This window comes from Cryptotermes secundus, unplaced genomic scaffold (assembly GCF_002891405.2).
Source record: "Cryptotermes secundus unplaced genomic scaffold, Csec_1.0 scaffold860, whole genome shotgun sequence".
NCBI lineage: Eukaryota > Metazoa > Arthropoda > Insecta > Blattodea > Kalotermitidae > Cryptotermes > Cryptotermes secundus.
Genome location: NW_019739976.1, coordinates 447165 through 458038, shown reverse-complemented (window position 1 = coordinate 458038; position 10874 = coordinate 447165). Strand labels below are relative to the sequence as shown.

The 10874-nt window shown below is 40.6% G+C and overlaps 1 long non-coding RNA gene across 2 annotated transcripts in view; it reads left to right on the top strand.

Moving 5' to 3' along the window:
- The window catches only part of LOC111872241, a 35520-nt gene that overhangs the window by 13371 nt on the left and 11275 nt on the right, over positions 1 to 10874 (top strand). Inside the window, exon 7 of one of the 2 annotated variants that reach the window (XR_004513886.1) lies at positions 2576 to 2757. The exons of the other annotated variant lie outside the window; for it this stretch is intronic. This is a non-coding gene — a long non-coding RNA (uncharacterized LOC111872241). Of the gene's footprint in view, positions 1 to 2575; positions 2758 to 10874 lie in introns of those variants that run through there. 2 annotated transcript variants of the gene reach the window in all.

The following is a 10874-nucleotide window of genomic DNA, read 5'->3' as shown; positions in this document are numbered from 1 at the left end:
TAACAACTGATGTTCCTGATTTTGTTACAGATTGTAGGTAATAGCACTTTATTGTTGCATGTGACGGTTTATGTTCATGTATTCATGTTTTATTAATATTTATATATGGCTAACTGTTATGACATTGCACAATTGTTATGCAGTATGTAATTACGCTTACTCATGTTGACTTCTTCTATATCCATGTTCATGTATTCATGTATTCATATTTTTGTAAATATTTATATATGGCTACTGTTATGACATTGCACAAATGTGATGCAGTATGTAATTATGCTTACTCATGTTGACTACTTCTATATCCGTGGTGTTTTTTGAAAACCATGTAAGGATTTATGGAATGCTGAATAAATATAAATATAAATTTATCGGTAGGGTATAGAGACTGGTAGAATATCATGGAGGGAAGCACAATAGATCACACTGGTCATGGTGCATGGGGAAACCCACCCTCTCTAAATAACTTAACTAACTAACCTGAAGACAATCTTAGATACATGTAACATAACACTGAGATGATTATTGACTTGAGATGCTTAAAATTAAACATTAAACAAGGAAAATGCATAAATGAGGGAACATTAAGTGATGCTGTCCCCGCAAGGGAAGTGGCAGTACATGCTGCTTGTAAGGTAGATTACTGACATTGGGGAGGAACATCCTGACACTTTTTTCAGTGGACAGTTGTCAGTAACCATTACATGGAATGTACTCCCCCACTGCACAACATCCATCAGAGAGGCCTCTTCAGAATGAGAGCAAACCAACACATTTCTAGTTTGTGCTAGTCATTTCTGGAGATGAATGTCACTGTCAGATGTGGTAACATGTTTCTCGGCAGTGTTGTAGTGAGTACTCAAGACACACACAGAATGCTGTGACATGCTCCTGAACCTCAGTGTGTGTGTAACAGTGGAGCTGGTACTGCTGCACGGGAGCATGTGCTGCATTATCCAGATGATAATAGGTGTGCTGATGTGTTTCAAAGATGGGAGCAGCGCCTCCATGTTACATCTGCAACACACTTGAATGCAGGTCACCCAGGGACTACAGTTATCAGCCAATGTTGGTGTCATAACGGCAGTCGTGGAATGGGAGCATAGGCGATATTATACAATAACTGGGAGCTATCCCAACTGAGGGTCCTCATAGTACTTCATGAGGATCAGTTGTATCTGTACCACTACTTGCATAGCACTGTTCTGTGTTAGACGGTCCTCAACGGATGCAGTGCTGTGAGTGGCTACAACACCAACATACTGCAGACGAACTCACTTCAGGTATTATTCTGTGGACAGATGAAGCAAGTATGTTCAACATCCACCTCACACATGGGGTAATGATCTGTGATGATGATGTGGTACCCTATCTGCTACCAGAATATATACCTCTAGCTGTGTGTCAGAGGTCGTGGTTTAGCACAGAGGAATTGCAGCACACTGGACATGGAAGCCTCCTTGGTTGTGGGATCCTGTGGTAGCAAGACTTCAAGGAGCTGTAACAATGGTCACTGGCAGCATATGGGGATGTATTTGAGAGAGTACTATGCCAGGCACTGATTGGAACACATCTTTGTAACTTCCAAATGGCCCATGAGTTGATCATTCCACAGCTTGTGCCACTTGGCAGTAAAGTGTATGTTGAAAACTAAACATCATAGGTCATGTGCTATACGTTATATTTGACGTTCTTCCTTTTCTGACCATGGGATGACACTATGGAGAGCTTGTGCATGAGTTTTGTTTCATCATGTATAGCATGTTCTGATTTACAGTATTCTTAACAGATTTGATCGTGTTGCCAGGCAACAGCTCTGTAAACACAGTCCAACACACCGTGCAGCGTATTCTACTTCGGTTGTGCACCATCAATGAGCCCCCATGCCACAGTTATGTCATCTCATGTTCATTCTTCTGGGCCAGCATTTCTGGATCTTGTTTGATAGATGTACATACCCTCTGGTCATGAAGTGAAATGTAATTTTTACAGTGTATTATAAACACGATAAATTTTATATCTCATGTCCCCCCCTCCTCCAGTTCAGTACTGTGAGTAGGCAGGGAATGGAGGATCTCAACAGAACTGCTTGTTTGGAGGGCTGGAGAACCCTGGCTCTAGGCAGCTGGGTATGTGTGACAGGACCTCATATAAGTTGGTGGAGGGAAGCCAAGCACATGCTTGGTCTTGTCTGCAGGATCGTGACAAAAGATTAGTGAATGGCAGAAAGTGGCAACTGCTATGAGTGGCCAGCAGTTTTGGAACACATCAGTAGCTTGCTTTGTTTAATAGGATGGGACTGGAACTTGATGTCACCTGTACGGAAATGAAACAAGATTGCCATTTGAATATTATATTTGATAATAATGGCTCCCCTTCTGCTTTCAGGTGATAACTCATGTTAGGGGGAGCCACATGTAGGCATTCATTAGAACAGGCCATCAGCCAGTCAGTAAATAACAGCAATAGATATATATATAGGAATTCCTGTGGTTCCAGGTTCGATCATTGCTACTAACAAAAAAAAGTAAAACTTGTATTGTACATCCCAATAATATGTTACCATTTTGCACTGCAGGCCAGAGTGTAGTTCATGACGGATGTGTACGGGGGCTTCCAAGATGGTGCAGCCTCTGGATGCAAGAATTCCACAATAAGAGATAAACAGACATGATACAGTACATGTCGACACTGACTTACAGCGTTTACAGATTATGTTGGAAATGCTGCTGTTTCCCCACCAAAGTGTTATATTTATATCTTGATACTACCATTCATGCTACATTCCCATCCATCTAGCTCAAGGTCAGAACAGTCAAGAAATATCAGAAACTTAAGCATATATAAAGAAAAGTCTTTCTGAGTCAAATATCTGGTTAATTATGGCCTGTATATCATTTAAAATATATAATATTTATCCATTATATGTATACAGTCCTGCAGTGCACTCAGTTTCACCTGTCACCTCACAACATGTTNAATAGATTGACATAATTGGGACACCTGATGATGGCGCTGTGTTGCCGAAACATGTTGTGAGGTGACAGGTGAAATTGAGTGCACTGCAGGACGGCCACTGTATACATATTATGGATGAAAATCAGTGCAACAGGATGCTAAAATATAACATTATATAATATTTAATTTTGTAAATTGCATGCAGGTACTGCCACCATTACAAAGCGGTTTAAATCCTTGAAATTACTTGAAACCATTTAATGATTTGGGAAGGCATGTTATTATTTTTTTGTTTTTGAAGTTAGGCTACATCTTCATTCTGACACACTAACACTTCGCTGTAGTTCTGCTTGTGGGTCTCTTTCTTTTCTTGTACATGGCCAGCAAACTCTTAACTTAACATGAGTTGTATGTTCATATGTGCCCTCTGCCATCTGGTGGTTTAGACTTAGAAAACAAAACACGTTTTATTAAATGCTGTTGACTCAGGTGCCCTGGCTATACTAACATCTTTGGATTCTCTGAACTAACGCATAATTGGATTTTTTTTTTATTTATTTATTATAATACCGCCATCTTTGAGCTGATTGTCAAGGTAATGTGGGACCCTTAACATCTCACAACCTTATGGGCCTTCACGGCCTGTTACAGGGATAGCTTTACTTTTACTTTATTGCCTGTTTATTTACAATCTACTCTATAAAATACGAGTATTAAGTAAATTTAGTAGTCAGTACAGTCAATGTAGGTACTGTCGGCCAATGCCGGTTCACCTTAGGTTACATATGTAAGTCTTCGGGCCACTGTCTTTTGAGCCTTCTTGCAACGGTTGGTTCACTGGCGAGAGTAGCAATCATTTCATTTGTATGAGTCTTATTCCTGTTTCTGTACGTGTTGGCCTGGGAATTTATTACATCCCTGGTAAATGGTATTTTTAGGTCGTCATGTAAGGTTTGGTTAGAAACGTACCATGGAGCATTTGTCATCATTCTTAAAGTTTTTGATTGGTATGTCTAGTATTTTAGTGTTAGATGGTTTAACACATCCCCACAATTCGATCCCATACGTCCATATGGGTTTTAGTATGACTTTATAGATTATTGGTTTGTTTTCAAGAGACAATTGAGATTTTCTGCCAATAAGCCAATTCATTATCTTAGTTTTAATGTTGAGTATTACGCCGTGGTGACAGGGGGCGTGTAGGTATCCCTCCACAGCCACCACATCTTATGCTGTAAGGGGCAGGGGGCTTGCTGAAAATAATACTAAATGGCTCTCAGTTAGGATTGTCCTGGCTCTGGGCCTTCTTCGTTGCATACAGCTGCCACCATATATTACATCTTAAGAGGGGATTGAGGAAAATACTAAGTGTTGGTAGCGCGGTAGTCGAGCGTTCTTGGTTGGCTGGCCCCTCCATCACTGGCACCACTTCGCAATGGCGTAGAGTGGGCGTGTCGGGTCTGACCCACCTCTACCCATAGACTGTCACACCATACATTACGCCTCTGCGACGGGTGGATTGGATATCTCACCACTGTCACCAATTATTATGTCTTAGTGACGGGGGTGGGTTAAACACTAAATCACTTTGTCTGCCATTTCTCTTTGGCTAGTCCCTTCGCTACGTCAGTCAACCCTTCGTTGACTGGGCCCACCGCCATACTATAGGCAATGCTTCGATGGCAGGGGTGAGTAAAACACAATTGCTAATTCTCTCTGTCAGCCACCTCTCGTTGGCCGATCCCCCACTTCTGCCATCACTTTGTTATGCCTGAAGGGGGCTAATGAACTCATACTAAATTACTCTTCCCTTGTTCCATCAGGAACGCCCTATCTCTGTCTCCTCTTAGTCTCGCACCCTTAACTAGGATTCTCATAACCCTTATTGCTTGTTGCATTCGGCTGCCGTTGGCTGCCTGGGTCAGTTCTGCCTTCGCTTGGGCCAGGATTGCTCTGGATCGGTCATGGACGGGTTGGTTCAGGGAAGTAAATCACAATCCCGGTACATCCTACTCTAATCACTGTCTATTTACACTCTTATTTACAATAGAAGAATGCCGACGTCTGTCAGTTTACACATGGTATCGGTGCATTATAGTTCTGAATTTCATCCTAATCTCTCGCCTAGAGCAGATGGCTTGAGACTGTCACTTTCTTCATTACTATTACTCGACACACCATCTCCGTCCGACCCTAGGTACACTGGTCTATTCACACTTTAATTTATATCCTATCTACAGTATTAACAATGCCGACTTTTAGTTGGGACTACATATTGTCTTTACTTTACCACGCTAGGTTTCATCATGATCTCCCCTTCCGGGGTGTAGGACTTGAGTCTGTCTGTCTGTCTCTCTCTCTGTTTTGACTCATGAGGATATGCAAGAATTCATCATTCAACGTGAACCTTTTTCCTGTCTCCATTTCCTACTACTCATTACACAATTCTACACTATCCTAGCATAAAGTTTCACTCTTAAAATAGTTTACCCCTAAAGTTATGCCTACTAAAAGCCTACGTATATTTATCACAAAATCCATGGTCACCACTATGGACAACAACTATGCGTACTCCACGTTCTATCAGTAGCAACAACACACTGTCTAACATCTACCAGTTTTACTACACTAGCAACCTTGGTCATCACTCATTACATTATTTCTCTTATCCTATCCTGAAACTCGCCGGGCACACTGGAGATTGCTTTCACATTTACAAACAACAATTTACCAACAACCATAAAGTTTAACAGCATGGCTTGTATGAGCAAACATGACTTACTTGAGATAGAGATGCAGCGACACCACCACTTGTAGTACCCATGTCAGACAGAGCCTCCGGCTAACGGCTGGATATTACGTTTTAGATCTTTTTTGAGTATTTTTCTCATTTTTATATTATTAAAATCGCTGTTGCAGCAGCTAACAGAGAAGGAAGTTAACTCCTCCCTTCGTCCTCAATTGCTAAAGCGGTAAGTTCTAATTGGCTAAATCCGACTCGTCTTGGGCAGTTGTGGCGCCTCCCTCTTTGCATTTTGTAATTTCATGGTCTCCAGTTGTTTACAAACGCCACTTACAAAGTGGAGCGATCGTGCCTCTTCGCTGACTACGATGTTTGTTGACCGTGTTCCACAGCCTGTGTGTGGTCATCACTGCTCTACTTACTGTGAAACACTCTCGTAATGTTTAGGCAATGCTTTTGATTTCCAGTCTCAAAATTTGCGGCATAACATTGAGCTGCTGTTTGTTTGTCTTAATATGATCTTTCCAAGTTAGCCTCCGATCAAGGTGAAGACCCAAGTACTTGACTTCATTCTTCATTGGGATGGATTCATTATTTAGTATGACTGGTGGACATTCAGTGTATCTAGTTGTGAACGTGATCTGAGCAGATTTATTATTATTCACTTTGATTTTCCACTTGCAAAGGCATTATTGAAGGATGTCGAGATGTTTTTGGAGTTTTTAGAAGCTGCAGTGGGATTTAGGTCCATTGCTAGAATCGCAGTGTCATCGGCAAATGTGGCTATGTTGGTCTCGTTTGTTGTTGGAATATCGGCAGTGCAGATAAGATACAAAAACGGGCCAAAGACACTACCTTGGGGTACTCCTGCTTGTATGGGATGGTAGTTGGTTTCGTCTTTGTCTATCTTAATATCAAAGTATCTGTTCGATAGTTAGGACTTTAGTATGAGGTACAGTTGACTAGGCATGACCCTTTTTAGTTTGTATAGGAGTCCTTGATGCCACACTTTGTTAAATGCCTGCTATGTCTAAGAATACCGCGGCACATGTTTTCTTGTTTTCTAATCCGTCTCTGATTGTGTTGACTATTCTATGGCATTGTTGTATGGTTGAATGGCCCTCTCTGAATCCAAATTGATGCATTGGTATCAGGTTATAAGGACTGATTATTTCTTTTATTCTTTTTCATAACAATCATTCAAATATCTCGGATAGTATTGGTAGCAGGCTCATGGGTCTGTAGGAGGCAGCTTCGGTAGGGGGTTTACCAGGTTTGGCGATCATAATAATTTGAGGAAATTTCCACTTTGTTGAGAAATAAGAGAGATGAAGCATTCTATTGTAAAGGGTAGTTAGGAGAACTGTTGCTTTCCTGGGTAGGTGCTTAAGGATTTCCCCTACAATTAGATCATATCCAGGGTCCTTGTGTGGGTTCGTCGGTTTTATCTGCTCAGTGACTTCAGTTGATGTGATAGATCAGATTGGAGGTGACAGTTGACAAGGAGCGTCCAGATAGCTACTTATTTCTTCATCCTCCTGGTTATTTAGTGGAGCGAAAGTTCTACCAAGATGTTCAGCGAAGACTTGTGCTTTTTCCGAGTTGGATCTAGCCCAGTTGCCATCTTCTTGCCTGAGTGGAGATATTGTGGGTGTTGGTCTTTTGAATTTCTTGGTAGCTCTCCACAGTGAATGGTCATTGGGTTTCAGATTTTTGATGTAATAATCAAAGGTTGCATTTTTGAAGTCTTGGATGGTAGCATGGAATCTATGAGTGAGTCTGTTGAGATGTCTTTTGTCATAGGGATCTCTTGTGCATTGCCACACTCTATGTACCCTCCTTTTTTCCTGGATTAATTCTTTGATATGAAGAGGCAAGTTATTATCTGTTGCTTTGTGGTAATATTGGGGTAGTGCTTTCCGTGCCACTGTTTGCAATAGTGCTGTGAAGTCATAGACATCAGCTTCAATTTCATCTTGTTCCTTTAGTCTTATATCGAGCTTTATATTTTGGTTTATAATTTCTTGGTATTTTCTCCAATTTGTTTGTTTGGTATATAATCGAGGTGCAGGTTCTTTAAGTAGAATTTCAGTGCTTACAGTTATGATAATAGGGTTATGGTCAGAGCTAAGATCAGAGTTCGATTTTATGTCTCAGTGGATAGTTGGTATCCATTTGGTAATCGCAAAATCAAGGAGGTCTAGGATTTTATTCTTATCAGCAGGCCAATAGGTTTCGAGGTCAGTAGATAGGTGGCATAGGTCTTCTTGTTGAATTGCACCTAGTAGATTCTTGCCTTTCAGTGTTATAAGTCTTGAACCCCAGTTAGTGTGCATGGCGTTCCAGTCGCCAGCGGCTATGAAGTGGGAGCCTAGCATATTGAAGTAGTGTTGATACTCTTGAGTTGAGACTATATGTCTAGGAGGGCTGTATATCATGGCAATAGTAATTGGCCATATGGAAGTTTGTATTTTGACCTTTGCAATCTGAATCTTATCTGTTATATACCGATCGAGTTCATGGTGTCTAAGAGAACTTTTAATCATTATGGCCGATCCACCATGTGCTCCACCATCAGGATGATTAGGATCAGGATATTACCATGTTTCTTGAGGAAGAAAAATTTATTAATCTCATCCCATTATCATTTGACTTGTTATGTAGGCTATGTTTTCCAATAACCGATCTATATACATCCTCATTCCCCACTTTAACATTCATGTCCCGTATGATTATTTTACAATCCCTTTTTGGACATTCGCCATATATTTCATCCAATTCATCATAAAAGGAGTCTTTCTCCCCATGACTTTTATCTTCAGTTGAGGCATGTGCACAAATAAGGCTATAGTTAAAAAAAATTCCCTTAATTCGTAGCCTACATGTTCTGTGAGATTTTGCCTGGAAGTCTAAAATAAGATGCTTCCTTTTTTTTTATTAATAAAACCTGTTCCAAACATGTGACTCTTCTGTTGACAGCTATAGAATACAACATGATCCCTCTTTTCCATGACTCCTTTACCCAACCACCTCAGTTCTTGTATAGCAGATATCTAGTTTATAGCTATCTAGTTGTTCAAGTGGCATTTTTAGTGCTCCGGCTCTGTAAAGAGATAGTACAATCCAAGATCCAATTCTCAAATCCTTTAAAAATTTTCCAGGATGTCTTGAATAGGTCCATCCGGCTACTCTTTCCTCGGATTTCTGAACAATTTAGTTTTTACAGCGTGAGGTTGTTAGCCTCACGCCCAACCCCCAACCTGGAGGACCAGGGTATCCCTCTCTGTCTGGCTCCTACCCCTTGAGCTGTCCGGCATGGGTGGCCCTACCAGTAGCTATGCTACTGCCGGCATAGCTCTCAGGGTCTCAGGAGCTCTCAAACCCCACCACCATGATAAGGTGGAGATACCATTGGTGGGGCAACACTTATTTACTGCTCTAAAGTCAGTTGAACACCATCCGTTGCGTCAGCACTGCAAGCTATTCCCGGAACGAACTTCACTGCACTTCCGCACTGTTCATTATCCAATGAGAGACTTAATTGGAATTTTGAACAAGAAAATTTCATACTTACATTTTAAAAAGAATACTTACTTATGGAGCTGAGCCCTTCTTGAGGAGAAGCCAAATCTGCAGCTACTCACAAATTTCCCAGCATTTTATGGAACCCGAAGGTTCATTACCATGTTCACAAGAGCCCTCCACTGGTACTTATCCTGAGCCAGATCAATCCAATCCATCCCATCGTAACTCTCTAAGATCCATTTTAATATTGTCAACCCACTTATGCCTTGGTCTTCCTAGTTGTCTCTCTCCTTCTGGCTTTCTCACCAATATTCTATATGCATTCCTTTTCTCCCCCATTAGTGCTACATGCCCTGCCCACCTCATCCTCCTTCAATTGATCATTCTAATTATACTTGGAGAAGAGGACAAGTTATGAAACTCCTCATTTTGCAGTTTTTAAAAATAACTAACACAAAAATCACGATTTTATTAATGGAAGGCCCCAATGTTGCTAAGTGTGACAGACAGACAGACTGACAACACATCCCCCTGAGGCATTCTTTGTAATCCTGAGGTTTATTATGATTTTTTCCTCAGCAAGAATTGTTAGTATCGATTGCCATAAAAATTAATAAACACATCCTCCCTGTAAGGTGTTCTCAGTTACCCTAATGTTTCCCATTGTTTTTTTCATTAAGAGTGACCAGTATAAAATTGAATGTCAGCAAACATATATTCCCTACAAGATATTTTATGTCACCTCGAGATTTCTGATGATTTTCTTTAGGAAAAATAAATGACAAATTAACATAAAAAATTAATCAGCACTGCATCACCATGTAGTTTTTCCTTTCATTCTGAGATTTCTGATTTCATTCTTAAGTAAGAATCATAATACAAACTTTCATCAAATTATTGTGAACACTGCCTCCATATGAAATGTTTTCTGTTGTCCTGAAGATTCTCACGGTTTCTTCAGCAAAAGCTGTTAACCTACAATTTTACTAAAATATAAATTTCTTCGTATAAGGTGTTTCACATTAAAATCCAGCTTGTTTTCATTCCCTCACAAATTTTTCTCCACACCTCTACCGCTATTTTCACATGTCATGCAGTGCAACTATGTATCTTTGACAGTTGATACAACACAAATCCTTTCATAAGGATCTTCCTTTGTCTTTCAATACATACGAGTATTAATATTTTCAAGAAATTCCATACTATTCCAAAACATGAATGTTTACCACCATCAATGATAAAGTCTCCAATTGGACCCCATCCTGCACCAGCCTAATATAATTAACATTTTCACTACCATATTCCCTGAGATATATTTTAATATTATTCTCCAATCCACACCATTTTATAATGAAGGAACTCGTGTATCTAGATTTTACAAGCATTTTTATCACATCACAGTAATAGCAATGGGTGAAGTGTAGAAACAAGAATTGTAGCTGATACAGCAGTGTTACATAATGGTTGCTAATAGATGTAGTGCTATGTTCTGGGTGTAGAGTGGAAAAAGTAGACTATATTGTGACATGTTGCGCTAAGGAGAACCACCCCCCACCAGCAGTGACGCGGCGGGTGAGTCAGCGCTCCCCTCCCCCTCCACCGCACGGGAACGAAGCCCGCCCCGCCACTCCCCTCCGCGGTGGAACTGCTT